This window comes from Sciurus vulgaris (assembly GCF_902686455.1).
Source record: "Sciurus vulgaris genome assembly, chromosome: X".
Classification (NCBI taxonomy): Eukaryota; Metazoa; Chordata; class Mammalia; order Rodentia; family Sciuridae; genus Sciurus; species Sciurus vulgaris.
The window spans coordinates 101,899,137-101,916,846 of NC_136471.1; positions in this window are offsets into that span (position 1 = coordinate 101,899,137).

Consider the following 17,710-nt stretch of genomic DNA (forward strand, 5'->3'; position numbering starts at 1 on the left):
CTCAAGAAAGCAACATGATGAAGTGAATGTCTAACAGACTTTATGATCAGCAGCTGTGGTCATGGGTGTCTCTGGAGGGACCCCATAAGACAGTTTTGAGGGTTTTTTTTCCCTTCACTATAGAATATCTGGTCTACCTCAGGATTCTTTGAGCTACCCTAATACATTTTTTTTATTCTAAAAAATCAACCTCAAAATCATTTGAAACTTTTTTTAAAAAGTTGCAGATATACTTGTAGTGAATGCTCGTGGTTTTATGTTGCTTGGACAGCCTACATACTTGTTTGTTTGTTTATCAGTACTGGAGATTGAATCCAAAGACACTCTACCATTGAACCTCATTCCCAGACCACCGCCTGCCCCCTTTTTAATTTGAGACAGGCAGCCAGGATTGGGCATTTATTTTATTTTATTATTTATTTTCTTATTTATTTTTGTACCCAGGATTGAACTCAGAGCCACTCAACCACTGAGCCATATCCCCAGACTATTTTGTACTTTATTTAGAGACAGGGTCTCACTGAGTTGCTTAGGGCCTCCTAAGTTGCTGAGGCTGGCTCTGAACTGAAGATCCTCCTGCCTCAGCCTCCTGAGCTGCTGGGATTACAGGCATGCACCACCGCGCCTGGCTGGGCATTTATTTTAAATACAACTTGAACTTTGTCACATCAGAAGCAGGGCTCAGTCACTCATGGCACAGTTTCCAGTTTTCCACTTCCCCAAATTCCTTAGTGTGGCCATGACGGGGGACAGAGGCATTCACTGTGAAAGGAAAGACAGAAGAGACAAGGAGAAACAGGTTCGGGGTGGAAACAAGATGGAGATAATGAGTGTGGGTTTAAGCTGTTGAGAACAGAATCTGCTTCCCCCACCCTTCCCCTGAATGTGGGGGTCAAGCATTTGAACATCCCACTTGGGGGAATATTTCAAGATAGGTGGGGACAGGGAGCTTCCCATGGAGCTTGCCAAAGGAAAGTCAATGTTCTTTCCCTCCCTCTCTGGCAGGTAGGGGTGTGACCCAGGCCCTACCAACGGGACATTCTTGTTGAGGTTTTCGATCTTGAGAGAGGGGCAGAAAGATGGGAATGTACACAAATTATTCAAAGCAGTGATACAAACGATCTCCCAAGAATTTGTTCTGGGATAAGGTAAAGGAAAAAAACATCATTGGAAAACACAGAAAGATGAAAGCATAATACGGACACCCTAATTTTCCAAGTAGACAGTATCAAGTAGACAGGGTTCCTGCAAGTACTTCCTAATGTGCTCATCATTTATAACATTTAAATGTTCCTCCCCTGCCCCTTTTGCCTCAACGTCTTTGTGGAGTTCTTGATTGATGTAGTAACACCTCCCTAAACAGTGCTGAACAGTACTATGCACATTGGTGACGAAGGGAAATTGCAAATGGCCCAAAAAGATTCGGACTTCATGCTGTCAATGGAAATGATGCTGAAACATCAATGCGGAGCCCTTGACTGATGAGGATCTGGTAGTGGTGCCAGGTAACGATACAAGAATAAATCAACAATGGTAATCACAGGAACATCCTAAGAGCCTGAATACCCTTGGGAGAATCAGTGAAGCTCCAGAACTTTCTTTCTGAAATGACTCTTTCTACTACAAAAAGTCAACCATAAATGGAATCACCATTTGACCCAGCTATCCCACTCCTTGGCCTATACCCAAAGGACTTAAAATCAGCATACTACAGAGATACAGCCACATCAATGTTCATAGCTGCTTTGATAGCTATGAACCATAGCCAGATTGTGGAACCAACCTAGATGCCCTTCAATTGATGAATGGATAAGGAAACTGTGGCATATATATACAATGGAATATTACTCCGCCATAAAGAATGATAAAATTATGGCATTTGCAGGGAAATGGATGAAATTGGAGAATATCATGCTAAGTGAGATAAGACAATCTCAAAAAAACAAAGAACGAATGATCTCGCTGATAAGTGGATGATGACACATAATGGGGGGTGGGAGGGGGGCAAGAATGGAGGAAGGAGGGATAAGACTGTATAGAAGGATAAGAGGAGTGGGAGGGGTGGGGGGAAGGAAAAAAATAACAGAATGAATCAAACACCATTACCCTATGTAAATGTATGATTACACAAATGGTATGCCTCTACTTCATGTACAGAGAAACAAGTTATACCCCATTTGTTTACAATAAAAATAAAAAATAAAAAAGTCAACCATAAAGTAAAAGGTATAATATCATGCCATCCTATAATTTTGTTCAAAAATACATTAAAAAGTTTAATTCATTTCTTTTTTAAGTATTAGTGTGGTTGCAATCATGCCATTTTTTAGTTATTCTTTTTAGATATGCATGACAGTAGAGTGTGTTTTGACATATTACACATACATGAAGTATAACTTCCCATTCTTGTGGTTGTACATGACGTGGAGTTTCACTGGTCATGTATTCATATATGAACATAGGAAAGTGATGTCCCATTCATTCCACTGTCTTTCCCATTCCCATCCCCCTCCCTTCCCTTCATTCCCCTTTGTCTAATCCAATGAACTTCTATTCTTTCCCACCCTTATTGTGAGTCAGCATCCACATATCAGAGAAACATTCAGTCTTCGGTTTTTGGGGATTGGTTTATTTCACTTAGCATGATAGCCTCCAGCTAAATTTGCCAGCAAATGCCGTAATTTCATTCTTCTTTAAGGCTGAGTAACATTCTAGGTGTATACATACCACATTTTCTTTATCCATTCATCTGTTGAATGGGCTTATGATCATTCTTATGATCAACTATACTATATATTTCCTAACTTTTATTTTTATTTTTATTTTTTTCAGTACTGGACCTTGAACCCAGGGATGATTTTCCACTGAATTATATCCCCAGCCATTATTTATTTATTTAAAAATTTGAGACAGGGTCTCAGTAAGTCATTGAGACTGGCCTCAACCTTACAATCTTCCTGCCTCAGCCTCCCAAGTAGCTGGGGTTTACAGGTGTGTGCCGCCATGCCTGTCTTTGCTTCCCATTTTAAGGGGATTCACTTTTATTACTGTTTTTCTGGTACTGAGTTTTCAGATAATTCTGGAGAAAATCCATATCTCAGTAAGGGCCAAAAAATTACTTAATAACATTTGAAACACATTCCTGATAAACATTCTTGACAGAGTAGTACTAGAAAATTAGTGTTTTTAAATCAGGAATCATTAAAGCTAGCTTAAGTATAGAAATAATATAGCAGTTGGCTAGGATGATTAACTTCTAATATCCTGTGATAAAGTAACTCTGGTTCAAAACAATTAATTGGATATTTCAAAATAGCTAGTAGGGAAATTTTTGAGTGATACCAACAAAAAATAATAATAAATGCCTGAGATTATAGATATGCCAATTACCTTGATTTGATCATTATGTATTATACACATGTGTTGCAATCTCATGTTGTGTTCCATAAATATGTACAATTACAATGTGTTATTTAAAATAAAAAATATAGCTGGGCATGGTGGCTCACATCTGTAATACCAGCGACTCAGGAGCTGAAACAGGAGGATCACAAGTTCAAGGCCAGCCACAGCAACTTAGCAAGACTCTGCCTCAAAATTTAAATAATAATAATAATAAAAGAACCAAATGTGATGGTGTGCACCCATAATCCCAGTAGCTCAGGAGGCTGAGACAGAAGGATCTCGAGTTGGAACCAGTCTCAGCAACAGCGAGGCCCTAAGCAACTCAGCGAGACCCTGTCTCTAAATAAAATACAAAATAAGGCTGGGGATGTGGCTTAGGGGTTAAGTGCCACTGAGTTCAATCCCTGGTACCAAAAAAAGAAAGGCGGGGCTTAGTGGGAAGAAGTTATGTCACTGATAATTATGGCCTTGAAGGGGTTATGGACCCCAGCCCCTGCATGTCTCTCTCTCTTTGATTACCAGATGCCACAAGGTGAACAGGCCTCCTCCACCACACACTCCTGCCATGATGTGCTGCCTCGCCACAGGCCCAAAGGCAACAGGGCCAAGCAACTATGAACTGAAACCTCTGAAACTGTGAGTCAATATAAACCCTTCCTCCTTAGCCGCTGGTTTATCTCAGGCCTGTGTTACAGTAATAGAGAGCCGACCGGCATAACTTCTGCTGTTCCCTCAGCTGGCCCAGCTGGGAACCCTCCTCACACCAGACCCCGGCTCAAGCACCATTTCCTCTAGAGAGGCCTTCTCTGATACCCTGAGGCGCGGACCCCTCTTGCCCTCGCTGACTTCTGCCACATCTCCCATACTAAGCCCCTGTGTCTCCTTTTCAAGCCCCCAGCCACGCAGCTCAGTGTCCATCATGGTATAAACTCTTCACAAATGTTTACTGAGTAAAGAATAAACGACGCTGGTGAGAGATTTCCTTCTTGTCACAGCCCCGGATTTGTCTGTGGCCTTGAAATTGACCTGCAAAGAATCATTAGGTGGGCAGCTAATGTATGAACTGGAACTTGGAAAAACTGAAAATGGTTGTCAGCGACAGGGTCAACCCAAGGTCCCGAGGGGAAGCTCCCTGGGTTCCTGCTCCTCTAATCCCCCAAATCCTCCCGTCTTGCCCAGGGCCAGCCTCTCAGGCTCTCTCCACCCTTCTTGGGGGACTCAGGAGCCAAGCTTGCCCCTCCTCCCCAGCCCCTCATCTTCAGCACCTCTGCCGTCTCCTTCCAAGGTGACAGTTACCTGGTCAGAAGCTGATATCCTGCACTGACTTGAACTACTGAAGCTTTGCAAACCCCTACCAGAAAGCGCACCCGTGGTGTGAACTACCCCAAGGGAAGTCAGGCCTTTAAAATTGGTGGCGGGCTGGGGAGGGCTGTAGCTCAGTGGCATAGCCCATGCACGAGGCCCTGGGTTCAATCCTCAGCACCAGAAATTTACTATTTTTAAATTGTATTCATTATTTCTATTTCAACTTACTTTGGAAAAATTCTAAAACCCACAGAAAAGTCGTGCAACTATTACAACGAGCCCCAGAGACGCCTTCTGGGTTCACTTATTAAGTATGTAGATATAATCCATGCGTGGTTATCATCGTGATTCATTTTTGTTGAACCAGTCAACAATAAACTGCCCATATTGTGGCCATTTCTTCCTATATCCCTCAGCCCATATGTTCTGGAAATAGGACATTCTCTGACATAATCACAATACAATGGTCAAACTCTAAAAATTCAACACTAACACAATGTTCTGTTTCGTGTTGTTGTTTGTCTTGTGGAAGGAGATGGTTGGGGAGACGGTGATCATACAGCACCCATCTGGGTCCCTCCTTTCCCGTCCTCTGTCTGGTTGCCCTGATCCGGGTCCTTTTACTGCTTCCCCCTGCACTCTTGCAGTGACTCCTAATCTTCTACCTGGAGTCAAATGTACTCTTTTCTCCATCTACAAGGGAGGCGTTCATTCCATGGCTGAACTGTGATCCTCCCCTACCCAGGAGCCTTCTGTGACTCCCTCTGCCTTCTCCAGATCATACCTGACTTTCTAGGTTTGTCTCCTCCCCCTCAACTCGATATACTCAATATACTTAATTCTGCCAGATGAACCCAGGCACTTTCCCACAGTAGCCTCCCAAATCTTTTTTTTTTATTTTTGTACCAGGGATTGAACTCAGGGGCACTCAACCACTGAGCCACATCCCCAGCCATATTTTGTATTTTATTTAGAGACAGGGTCTCGCTGAATTGCTTAGGGCCTCGCTTTTGCTGAGGCTGGCTTTGAACTCTTGATCCTCCTGCCTCAGCCTCCCCAGATGCTGGGATTACAGGTGTGCACCACCACGCCCGGCCCTCCCCGTATCTTTTTTTCCTTTATTTTTTTTCTTTTTCTTTTTCTTTCTTTCTTTCTTTTTTTTTTTATTGGCTCTTTTTTAGTTATGCATAACATTAGGATTCATTTTGACATAATTATAAAAGCATGGACTGTAATTTCCTCTAATGCAGTCCCTAGTGCTTCCCCTTCCCCTCCCCTCACCCCTCCCCGCATTCCCTTCCCTCTGCTCCACTGATCTCTCTGCTGTTTACTCACAGGTTTTTTAAGTTAGTGTCTTGTAGACGTGTACGCGATGGTGAGGTTCGCTGTGGTGTGTTCACATCTGTGAGCAGGCCAGCGAGCTCCCCAGCCCACCCCGCCTCTGTCCCCTGATCCCCTTTGTCAGCTCCTCTGATCTTTCTTCTATTTTTTCTCAATACTCGTATCTAATTCACACTCCATTTTCAAGTTGCACCGACTGCCCTGAGACCGTCCTTTATGACAAGGCTCCCTCCAACCCAGAGTCACCCTCTGCCCTCAGTTGTCATGCCTCTTTAATCTGGGACAGTCCCTCAGCCTTTCACCGCCTTTCACAACTGACTTTGTTCAGAATCAGGCTCATTGTGTCTTTCTCGCACGTTCCCATGGGCAAAGGAAGAATTGGCTATGACCCGGTGACCCCATGGAAAAGTCCCCCTTGTCATCACAGGAATTTCCCAGGTCTGCCTTGAGAAAATGCATCTGGCCTTTGTACCATGGGAGGGTGGCTACAGGAGCAGGGAGGGGGAACCCACATTTGCTAAGCAGTATCTACTGCATGCTGGACACGGTTCCATTACTTAGTTCTCAAAGCAACTCTTTACGTCCACTTTACAGATGCGGAAACTGAGGCCTGAAGACGGTAAGTCATTTTTTTTCAAGGTCACTTGATTTGATGTAGATGTTGACCCACCAAGTCCTAGAAAGAAAGCCCAAATCCCCTCTCCTGTGTGTTTTCGGAAACGGCTTGGTGTCCCCCATAGGGTACCAGAAGTGGCCACAGGAATAGGGGAAGTAGGCCTACCCTTCTAGATCCTGGGGAGACTTCCAGGGAAGCAGTTGCAGCAAGGGGACCAGGTGGAAGGCAAGCTGCGGAAACCCCCTCCAAGCAGACAGCCCTAAGGGTGGGCAAGGACCAGCCCCTCACCTTTGCCCACACTCTTGCCAAGACCCAGAAAGGTTCCCCAGGGCCTGGGGCATGGCTGGATTCAATCAGCACATCCAAGATCCCAACCAGAGTTGGCTAAGGCTAAGTTTCCCCTACGGCAGGAGAGACAACTTTCAGGCCAGATGTGTGCATATTTTTCTTGCCTTGACCAAAGTCTATTGGCAGATGGTACGACCTTCCTGTGGGTTGCTGATGGAAGTTACAGAACAGTCTTCTATTTTCCTAGTGTGCCAATCAAGTTGGCAGACTCTATTTTTCCTGTAATTTCCATTTTCCTATAGTAATAGAATCCTGTTTTTTTAGCTGGGTACACATTCTGGTTTCTCTTCAGTGTATAAATCTTTCCCCTTTAACTGGGCACAAGACCAAATGGAATAAAAAATGATATTTCCCAACCTCTCCTGCAGTTTGCTTTGGTTTATGTGACTAAGGTTTGGGCAATGAGATTTGAGCAGAGGACTGTGCACAACTTACAGAAATATTCCTGATAGAAGATGACATACCTTCTTTGCTCCCTTCTTCCCTCTGTCTAGAATATGGATGTGTTGGCTGGTGCTCTGGCAGCTCTGTTGGATTATGAGACGACTGTGAGAATAGAAACTACACACAACAGAGTTATTAGATATGAGGAATCTGGATCCTTTGACGCTTCATGGGGCAAAGCTGTCTCACAGGCTCCAGATCTCCTCCCCTGGACTTTTTAATTTATGTTTAATTGTGAACAAAAATTATATATATTTATGGCATACAACATGATGTTTTGATATATGTCTACATTGTAAAATGGTTAAATCAAGCTAATTCACTTTTTCATTATTTATTTACTGCAGTGCCTGGGGATTGAACCCCGGACCTTGCACACGCTAAGCAAGTGCTCTATCATTGAGCTACCTCCCCAGTCCTTACTCAAATATTTATCATATTTTTGTAGTGAGAGCATTTAAAATGCTCTCTTAGCAAATTTTGAGTATATAGTATTGGTAACTGTAATCACCCTATGTTATGGTTCGGATGTGAGGTGTCCCCCAAAAGCTCACGTGTGAGACAATGCAAGAAGGTTCAGAGGAGATATGATTGGGTTGTAAGAGTCTTGACCCAATGAGTGAATGAATCCCTGATGGGATTAGCTGAGTGGTAACTGGAGGCAGGTGGGTGTGGCTGGAGGGGGCGTGGCCTGGGGCGTGGCCATGGGTGTATATTTGCATCTGGAGGGTGGAGTCTCTCTCTGCTTCCTGATTCTCATGTGAGCTGCTTCCCTCTACCACACTCTTCCGCCATGATGTCCTGCCTCACCTTGAGCCCAGAGGAATGGAGCCAGCCTTCTACGGACTGAGACCTCTGAAACTGAGCCCCCAAATAAACTTCCTTCTTAAAAATGTTCTTGTCAGGTCTTTTCTGCACAGCAGCAAAAAAGCTGACTAAAACACCATACTGTACCTTAGGTCTCCAGGGCTTACTCATCCTTTGGGCCTGAAACTTCACCCTTGACCAACCCATCTTCCCCAAACCCCTCCCCTAGGTTCCACATGGAAGTGAGATCATGCACTCTTTGTCTTTCTGTGCCTACTTATTTCACTTAGCATAACGTCCTCCAGCTTCCTCCATATTGTCACACCCCTGGGCTTTATTATGAAAGAGAAACGAATTTCTTCCTCATTGAAGCCACTGGTCTGTGGGAGTTGATGTTACTCACAGCTAAGCCAAATCCGACTCGAGCCTCAAGTGATGCCTCACATTTCCTTGGCTCTAGCAAAGTGCTCCACAGCTATTTCTGCTCTTCATTCCTCACAATAGCTCTTTGAGGTGAAAGGAATTTTCCTAATGAGGAAATGGAAGCTTCCAGCACTCCGCGGTGAGGTAAGACAAATGATGCTGGTTTTGTCTTTCCAGAAGGCTGTTCCTGCAGCTGCTGTATTAATCACAGTGAGCAAGCCCTGGAATGTCAGCCATGTGCCAGGGAAAACAGAAAGCACAAGTCGTTCCTAGTTAGCCATAACCTAAAATTACTGAAGTGCTGTGGTGGGTTCGTTCATCCAGGAACCAGCTCCCAACCACAGGATGCCGTTTCACAAGGTCCCAAAACAGGACAGGGAACCAAGCAATGTCACCTCCCAGCTTTGAGCAGAAATGTTTCAAACCCCCAGGAGAGGCATTTGACAATACTGTTCATAATGGATAAACTTCTGGATTGCTGATGAATGAATGTCTTTTAAAACTAGAAGAAACAAAAATCTAGAAAAAAAATGTTTTAAGGAAAAACACTAGGCAGGGGGTGGGGGGTATAGCTCAGAGGTGGAGCATATGCTTAGCATGATTGAGGTCCCGGGTTCCATCTCCGGCACTGGAAAACAAAGCCGGGCTTGGTGACAATCGCCTGAAATTCCAGCAGCTCGGGAGTCTGAGGCAGGAGGATCATGAGTTCAAAGCCAGCCTCGGCAACTTAGTGAGGCCCTAGGCAACTCAGAGAGACCCTGTATCTAAATAAAATACAAAATAGGGCTGGGGATGTGGCTCAGTGGTTAAGCACTCCTGGGTTCAATCCCTGGTACGAAGGAAGGAAGGAAGGAAGGAAGGAAGGAAGGAAGGAAGGAAGGAAGGAAGGAAGGAAGGAAGGAAGGAAGGAAGGAATTATTATTTTTTTAATTGAAAATAAAAAATAAACTAGAGAAAGCAAAGCCTTTCCAGCAAGGAACATTACTAGTGGGAGTTTGGGGAAGCCGAAACATAACACCACAGTTTGTTTAACCCAGTCACCTGTTGAAGGACATCTAGCTGCTTCTGCTTTTTGGCTATTATGAATAAAGCTTCCATGAACATTCATACACAGGTTTTTGTATAAACTGCAGCTTTCATTTCTCTGGTATGAATGACCAGGAGTATAATTGCTAGAAACTGCCAAACTTCTTCCAGAGTGGCTGTTCCCTTATATATTCCCACCAGTCAAGTGTGAGTGACCTGGTTTCTCTTCATCCTTGCCAGCATTTGGGGTTGTCACTAGTTTTTATTTTTGCCATTCTCATACGTGGGTAATATGATCTCAGTATGCTTTTTTTTTTTTTTTTTTTTTTTTTTTGGTTTTTTGGTTTTTGTTTTTGTTTGGTATCAGGGGCACAAAATCCCTGAGCCACATCCCCAGCCTTTTCTTATTTTTTTTTATTTAGAGACAGAATCTCACTGAGTTGCTTAGGGCCTTGCTAAGTAGTTGAGGCTGGCCTTGAACTTGCAATCCTCCTGCCTCAGCCTCCAAGCCATTACAGGTATGTGCCACCACACCCAGCTTCATTATGGTTTTAATTTGCTTTTCTCTGATGGCTAGTAATGCTGAGCATGTCTTCATGTGCTCATTTGCCATCTGTAAATCCTCTTCAGTGAAATGTATTCATGCCTTTTGCCCATTTTCTAATTACATTATTGATTTTTTTTTTTTTTTACTGTTTTTAAATTCCTTCCCAGATTATGTGATTTGCAGTTACTTTCTCACAGGCTATAACTCACCACTTCATCTTATTCACAAAATGAGCTGTCATGAAACAAAACATTTTAATTTTGATGAAATAAATTTTGTCAAGTTTTCCGTTTCATGGACTGTCTTTTTAGTGTCGCATCTAAGAACTCTTTGCCTAGTCCAAGAACCCAAAATTTTTAAATTTTTCTTGTATTTTTTAAATGTTTCATCATTTTGTTATTTTACATATAATTTCATGATTCGCTTTAAGCTTTGTGAGTGTACGGGGGCTGGGATGGAACCCAGGACCATGCTAGGCAAATTCTCTACCACTGAGAGGCACCCCCAAACTGAGGTAATTCTTGTATAAGGTGTGAGGTTTGTTTTTGTTTTTGCCTATGAATATTCAATGGCACCATCTGTTAAAAAGTCTATCCTTCCTCTATTGAATTGCTTTTGTGCTTTTGTCTAAACCTGGCTGAGCATATCACATCAGAGTATTTCTGGATTCTCTATCCTATTCGTTGATTTATTTTTCTTTGTTCCTATCTTTCTGATCCTATCACACTGTTTTAGTTACTGTAGCCATATGGTAAGCTTGGTATCATATAAAACAATTCCTCCTACCTTATTCTTTGTCAAGATTACTTTAGTTATTCTAGGGACAGTGCCTTTCCGCATAGGTTTTACAATAGGCTTGTCCATATCTACTAATAATCTTGCTGAGATTGTGAGAGATAAAACATTATTCCTCTCGAGCAATTTGAGCCAAACTGACATCTTTACTATGTTGAGCCTTCCAGTCCATGAATATAGTATGTCTCTCCATTCATTGAGGTTTTCTTTGATTCCTTTCATCATCATTTTGTACAGATCCTGTTAAAGTTTTGTTAAGTGTAGACCTAGATATTTCATTTTCCTTAGAGTGATTATAAGTTGTATTTTCAATTTTGGTTTCCATGTGTTTGTTCTTAGTATATAGAAATGTGATAGATTTTATATAGTAATTTTACATCCTATGACATTGCCAAACATGCTTATTAGGTATAAGAATTTTTGTGGATTATTTAGAATTTCCCACACAGAAAAATGTGTTGTTTACAAGTAAGAGCAATTTAGTTCTCTCTTTCTCTCCCTCCCCCCACTCTCTCTCATTACTTTTTTTTCTTTTTCTTTTTCCCTTGTTTGTGTGTGTGTGTGTGTGTGTGTGTGTGTGTGTGTGATACTGGGAATTGAACCCAGGGGTGCTCTACCACTGAGCTATATCTTCAGCCGTTTTTGTTTTTTCTTTTGAGACAGGACTTTACAAAGTTGCTGAGGCTGGCCTCAAACTTGTGATCCTCCTGCTTCAGCCTCCTGAGTTGCCAGGACTACAGGCATGTGCCACTGCATCCAGCATAGTTTTAGGTTTTTCTTTAAAATCTGTATGTCTTTTATTTCTTTTTCATGCCTTATTGCTATGGCTAGGACTTCCAGCACTACATTGAATAAAAGTGGTAACTATGGACACTTTCTCTTATTCCTGATCTTAGGGGGAAAGCATTGAGTCTTTCACCAGTAAGTATGACATTAACTATAGATTTGTCATAAATGCTCTTTATCAAGTTAAGATGATTACCTTCTACCTTCTAACTTGCTGAGCATTTTTATCATGAATGGATATTTTATTATTATCACTAGTAGTAGTAGTAGTAGTAGTAGTAGTAGTAGTAGTAGTAGTATTTTGGTACTGAGGATTGAACCCACAAGCCATATCCCCATCCCTTTTATTTTGAGACAGGTTCCTGCTAAGTTGCTGAGGCTGGTCTCAACCTTACAATCCTCCTGCCTCAGCCTCCCCAGTCACTAGGATTACACATGTGCCACGACACCCCACAAAAATGGGTATTGAATCATAACAATTATATAATTTTTCTTCTTTGGCTTGTTGATATGGCAGATTGCATTGATTTTCAAATTTTAATCAGCCTTGTATAACAGGGATAAATTCCATTCAATGATGGTGAATAATTCTTTTGGAATCTTTTCATTTCTTCTGAACTTCAACTATTAGCTCCAGAAGAGCTAATAGTTACTATTCCTATAGCCTTACTATCTGAAGACAGAAGTTTACTCAGGTTTAGAGGCATAGGTTCAAATCCCACTTTTGCCACTTGCTAACTCTGGACCTTTGGCAAGTCACTTTATTTTCTACACCTCAGTTTCTATATCTGTAAAATGGGGTTATAAATGCCTCTGCCACAGGATTGTCATATGAATTAAATGAGATGATTACGTGATTAAGCATTGACTACCTACATGACATATAATAGTCCACCAATAATGGTGACCATTTGCTGAGCATGGCACACACCTGTAATCCCAGCAGCTCTGAAGGAGAGGCAGGAGAATTGCAAGTTCAAAGCCAGCCTCAGCAACTAAGTGAGACCCTGTCTCTAAATAAAATATAAAAAAGGGCTGGGGATGTGGCTCAGTGGTTAAGCACCCCTGGGTTCAGTCCCCGGTACTGAAAAAATAATGGTAATCATTTGATTTCCAGAACAACAAGCAATTTGGAGGAGTAGAAGCAGAGTGGAAATTTTGGACTATCATGTTAGGAACAGGGCACAGAGGTGACATAATGGGATTTATACTAATGATCACAATCTCTGTAATCATTTATCTTTGGTTACTGGGGTTTCTTTTTTTCATGTTATTGAGTGATTTAATAATAGGTATCACTGCAAGAGACCATGAGGGCCATTCGAGGACATTCTCATTAGTAGTTATTAACTTATTAAATGAAAACAGAGTCTCATTAGTGGCCTGGGTTGCACATACCAATCACCCTGCCTTTCCAGGCCAAAGAGCATCTCAATTATAATTCCTAATTGCCCAGGTGATCTTCCAAACTCCCAGCCTTATTTCTTTGAATCTAACTATGCTTTTAAATAGGATATAAATAAGGCAAGTCCACTTTCTCATGGTGGTACAAGAAAATAAATTGTCTGAGAGAAAGATAGGCAAAATATGAAATGGAGTCTTGGGCTTTACTTGCAACCACACATTCTTTGAAAACAAAGAAGAAATCAAATTCAACTATGACAATGGCTTCATGCTCACAATTGTTAGCTAGCTGTGGCGGCGTGCGCCTGTGATCCCAGTGAGTTGGGAGGCTGGGGCAGAAGGATCGCAAGTTCAAAGCCAGCCTTGGCAACCTAGTGAGACCCTGTCTCAAAAAAATAAAATTTTAAAGGGCTGCGGGTGTTGCTCAGTGGTTAAGCACCCCCCTGGGTTCAATCCATGGTACCAAAAGAAATTACAATTATAACCCACAAGGATAGACTTGGGTATTGTGATCTGGTACACACACACACAACTGAAGAAAAGTTTAATGAAATAATATTTTTCTGATTGCCTGGGAGGGATGCTGAAATCTCCCTATTTTGTTACTCTGTTGTTGGTGCTGTCACTGGAGATGGGACCCGGGCCTCACAAATGCAAGTGGCCCTCAGGCATGACGTAATGTAGACCCATAGGGAACTCCTGCTAGGTCACTGGGGACCACAGAGGAACGGCCTCCATGGGAGTCCCTGTGAGTTGGTGCTGGTGGGACTCAGTTCAGCTGTGAAGAAAAACTGTTTTTCTCCTCTCAGGATCACAGTTGTCAAAGTCAGCAAAATCTGAACACATCTCCCTTGAAATTTGCCAATGTTTGGATAAGTGCCTCTGAATTTCCTCTGCCTGGAGCACATTCATTTAGGAACTGAAGTTGGCCAGGAGTGACCATGCTTTACTCCAGCTTGTATCCCAGGCAATAGGAAGGCAGGCACCATAGTGCTCTTTGAGACCAGGGGTTGCTTGTGTGTTGTATGTTGGGGAGAGGAGAAACAGATGGAAAATTCCTTCGCTAATCAGCCTAGCCCCTGTGAGTGTGTGTGTGTGTGTGTGTGTGTGTGTGTGTGTAGAGGGCAAGGAGGACTGAACCAGTGGTCACTGCTATTTAAAACACAGAAACAGAAGCAGACCATGGTGGCACAGGCCTGCAATCCTAACCACTTGGGAGGCTGAGGCAGGAGGATCACAAGTTTGAGGCCAGCCTCCGCAACTTACTGAGGTCCTAAGCAATTTATCAAGATCCTGTCTCTAAATAAAAAATAAAAAGGGTTGGGGATGTGGCTCAGTGGTTGAGCACCCTGGGCTTAATCTGCAGTATACAAACAAAACAAACAAACAAAAAACACAAAAATAGGATTTAGGTTGTAGGTCAGTGAGAAAGTATGTACCTAGCGCACACCTGGGTTCTATCCCCAGCACCACTACAAAAAAAGAAAAAAGAAAAAGAAAAAATATCCCCATATGACTCCTGTTCCTCTCCACCTTTCTGGAAGACTCTGAGCACAAGGCTGTACCACCCAAGTACCCATGACCCACTAGAGTCAGGAGACAAAGGAACATTCCCTGGCACACAGGGTTAGCGAGGTGAAGATGGAGCTCTCAGACTTGTGGAACCAGGAAAACTCATTTAAGGTCACGAGCAGTTCCTGCCCTGGGGTGAAAACTTGGGCAGGCCTCCAGAAGATCTGTCCTTTGCTCTTTGAAGCCACCAGGCCCAGTGCAAATAGAAAGGCAGGGCCCAGCCCTTGCTCTTGGAGGGAAACCTGAACACACTCACCGAGTGAGAGGCACAGAGTCCTGTTTGTTAGCAGAGAAGGGGAGTATCTTCCAAGATAGAAATGTTGGTCGTACATGCCAGACTTTTTTAAAAAAGGGAGCTTGCTGCCATCTTTATCAGAGCAGTGTCTCCCAGACTTGCAGACTTTTTGGAGAGAAATGTTACTTTAATCTCTATAACTTCATGGTTTGTTCTTTGGAGCACTGAGCAGCAGTTTTTAGGCCATATGGAGGCAAAATGAAGAAAAGACTGGAAGGCAGGCAGGAAGCAGGTGGACTGAGGACCCTCATGCTAGGAGCTGCAGAGGCCAAGGCCACTTTCCAAAGAGTGAAGTTTCCTTTGTGAGGCTTCCGAGGTGGGCCTGAGGTGGGAACTTAGTTTCAGAAACAGTGAGGGCTAGGCCTTGGCATTCCTGGTGCATTTGGGTGGGGAAGTAAGAGCCGACCCTGTGACAGGGGACTCTAAGGGAGCTGGGGCCTGGGAGTGCTGCCAATGGCCACATCCAGCGGCAATTGGATGACCTACTTACTTCTCTTCCACTATAACCAGCCCCTTGGAAAGTCTCATTCGTTTCCCAGCCTGCCGTGCGTTCTCTTCTGAGTTGTGGGGGATTCAGAGGAAGGGCCTAACCCAAGATCTAAAAGAACAGGGTCTTCTGGGGGGAAGAAGTGGTGGTTGCAGAGCCAAAGACAGCTGTGCCCAGCAGATAGTATCCTCTACAGAGCAGCATCGCAGTGACCTGATAAAGGGATGGGTGGACGTGAAGGCCATCAACCATCTTTGTGAATCCACTGCAGAGGATGCAACGTCTCAGAAACATTCAACGAGTCTTGTGAGAGGGAATATTTTGAGGAATATTTTCCAAAGATCAAGCTCCCAGGGAGTCAAATATTATAAGTTGAGGATTTGTACATGGAAAACGTTTTTAAAGGAAAACTATGAACCCTTTGTCTCTCCATTTTCTCTCTCCTTTCTTGAAAGAGCCAAGGTAAGGAGGCCCTGGTATTCCTATTGATTGGAGCAAATGCTGTATTCAGAAGTCTCATTGGGGACAAGTGGATCACTCACCAGGTTTTCCGTCAAGTCTCTATGGTTTCAAAAAATTCTGAAAAGTGCAGTTTTGATTCTACCAGGTGAGCCACTAGTTTAGCGCCACTAGTGCTTTGCAGCATTACTAGTGTTCACAAATAGCTCTAGTTCTCTCCTGGGCAAATGGAAGGTCACAGTTTCCTGTCTCCACAAAGTTAAATGTAGCCACATGACTTCTTTGGCCAATGAAATGTGAATTGCAACATGTGTCACATCTGGGTGGAAGTATTGAAGAGTGACGCATGATGCTAGAAATGGTAATGCACGCCCATAATCCCAGCAGCTCAGGAGGCTGAGACAGGAAGATTGCAAGTTCAAGGCCAGCCTCCGCAACTTAGCAAGACCCTAAGTAACTTAGCAAGAACCTGTCTCAAAATTAAAAGGAGGGGGGAAGCTGGGGATGTCACCCAGTGGTTAAGCTCCCTTGGGTTGAATCCCTGGGGCCAAAAAATAAAGGGGGGATGGGGGTGCTGGGGCTGTAGCTCAGTGGTAGAGTGCCCCTGAGTTCAATCCTCAATACTACAGAAAATAAAAGAAGCAGAGCCCCCCTAATAAGCCTACCTTTGTCATGTAGCATAAGCAAGACATAAACTTAAGTAAGCCAGTGAAGTTTGGGGTTTGTTTGTTATCACAGCTTAATGTGGCCTGTCCTGACTGTTACTCATAGCTTTGCTTAGCAAAATCCATGGTACCTAACATTTCCCAAGGTACTAACTGGTCTGTGGTGGGGGAGAGACTAAATGAACTCCAAATGAGAACTCTTCACTCTCTGATCTCTCCTGAGAACCCATAATGGCTACAAATTCACTGGGAATTCATTCCAGGCATCTTTGGATCTGTTTGGCAGTAAGTAGCTCCCACGTTCCCAGAATTCTATTGGGCTGGGCAGCTCTATAAAAATCTGTCTCTCAGGAGGCTATTTTAGCGTTGATATTTGTTCAGAAACATTCAGCCAAGCAAATGTTCATTAAAAAGCTGGCCATCTAACCACCCAGGCAGAAGTAGAGCAGTACTTTGAGGCTGACTCTCATGAACCCGCTCCAAATGAAAGGAAGAATATTCCTCTCAAGGCGATAGCTTGCTCCTCAGTAACCCAGACTGCTTGTCTGTCGAGGACTTCCGTGGTTACCCAAATGCAGAGATCTGGTCTCCTGGATTCTCGTGGTGTTCACTCAGTTTCCATGGCCACCACGCAAGGTTTGAGCAAACAACATTTCTGACCTCATCCGATTCTCACATTTGAAAAGTAAGACATTTGGAGAACTAGTTCACTTTGAAACCTTAAATCAATCAACAGGTTTAGAGTTGTGAGTTTTGCCACCAAATGAAAACAGGCTGTGATTCGGGAAGCTCATTTTCCACCAGTAAGAAAAGGAATAACTACTTAAAAAAATCACTGGACAACTATTGACTTTGCAATATAGAATATGTTTTACTTTAATTTTATTTTGAGGGGTGCCGGAGACCAAACTCAGGGCCTCAAGAACGCTAGGCCTTCAAACTATTAGTAATAAGTAATAGTAATATAGAAAGAGAAAGGATGAAA